The sequence below is a fragment of the Heliconius melpomene genome, chromosome 21, assembly GCF_056956725.1.
Source record: "Heliconius melpomene rosina isolate 202511_hmr_F chromosome 21, ASM5695672v1, whole genome shotgun sequence".
In the NCBI taxonomy this organism is placed as follows: domain Eukaryota; kingdom Metazoa; phylum Arthropoda; class Insecta; order Lepidoptera; family Nymphalidae; genus Heliconius; species Heliconius melpomene.
Window position 1 is genome coordinate 3483761 of NC_140409.1, and position 1657 is coordinate 3485417.

A 1657-nucleotide genomic window follows, 5' to 3' on the forward strand; every position below is an offset into this window, starting at 1 on the left:
TAACATAAAACAAGTTTTGAACATATGACCTAACTTGAATAGAAGTACTGAAATGTAATTGAAAAGTTTCATAGAGACACTGCATGAAATTTCAATTCTAAGACTTTGCAGAAATATTTTATAGTGTGACGTGATCGGAAGTTTCCTATATAGAATATGCTGGCACATTAATGTGAATTCTTTCACTTAAGATATTGTTTTATATCTGTATTTAATTTATTGGTTTAGCCTTACGCTGTACGCTGTACGCTGTAGTATATTTTCTATATTCTGCCTAATTTTGGAGAAATTAGTGTAGGAGTGGAAATCGAAGCCACAACCGTCGCGTTTACAGTCAGACGCCGTGCCACTGCGCTACTAAATCCACTTTTAAGCCTTTTAATCTACATTCAAACTTTTTTTTATAACTAGCTATATATTAGATAGGTTAACAAGTTAACTGTATAAAACTATAATGTTTCATAAATTTTATACTTCGTTTTCTACTTTAGGCTTAATTTGGTAAAACACTTTGAGGGCAACCAAAGAAATTATATATGTATGAAATTTCCGTATGCTTATACTTTACAATTGACGGTAAAATATGGTTAAAAAAACGTAGGTATATGGGAAATGCTAAAAGAGAAAAGCTCCCAGTTATTATTTCACATTCTATATGTAAGTATATTCACTCTAAAGCGTTATACATCGTGGTTAATTCTTGACTTAATGTGATATGACTAGTTATGCAAATTAGCTCGTTGAAAGGTGTTCTAAGTGTACTATATATATATTAAAAAATATATACATTTATAGTTTTTTATCTATAGATATAAAAACGAAAGGTCACTCACTCATCACGAAATCTCAGAAACTACATGTGCTAGGAATCTGAAATTTTGCATAGGAGTTACTTATAGGACGTAGGTGCTCGCTAAGACGGAAATTTGCAATTTTCGATTTATAAGGGGTTGTTTTTGGGGTCGAAAGTTTGTATGAAACTTCGTTACTACAAATGCTACGAGTCTCTAATTTTGCATAGATGACACTAGGACGTAGTCATGGAGACAGAAATTAATAATAACATAAATATCGACTATTGGTGATATTATTATCTTAGACATTTTTAACGGTAACTTGGAATTTACAATTCAATCCAACAAAATGTCACTTAAAAATAATTTTCTTTTAAGCATTAGTTGCGTTGGCCATTTAATGTAGATCAAAACTGTCTTTTACTGTTTTTCATTTTAATAAGTACTTTATTAAAAGTTGTTACAATATCAAAAAATCCTTGCTGCGAAACGGCTCGCCACTCGCCATGCGTCCGCCGCGCCCGCCTGCCTTACACGCATCGGTGGTTCAGTGGTAGAATGCCCGCCTGCCACGCGGGCGGCCCGGGTTCGATTCCCGGCCGATGCATTCTATTTACTTTTCCTCACAGGCAGCCACGTAGTGCTTGCTTTTCATCAGGGACAGAATACCCTCTTCAGCATTAACCACAAGCTCGAAAAAAAAACCCGCCTGCCTCTATAGCAACAAAGATTTAGATGCGTTTGCACGTATTGGATAATTGGAGTTAAATGTATTATTTCAGCTCGATATATTTGGTTTCATATTTTTTGTAGTAGTTATTAGTAGGTAGGTTTTTGTTTATAATTTCTTCCGTTTAAAAATA

General features: G+C 34.0%; 1 non-coding gene across 1 annotated transcript; it reads left to right on the top strand.

Moving 5' to 3' along the window:
- Nucleotides 1-1330: 1330 nt before the first annotated feature.
- On the top strand, nucleotides 1331-1401 carry TRNAG-GCC (transfer RNA glycine (anticodon GCC)). The gene has a single exon. It is a non-coding gene; the product is annotated as a tRNA-Gly (tRNA).
- Nucleotides 1402-1657: the final 256 nt, after the last annotated feature.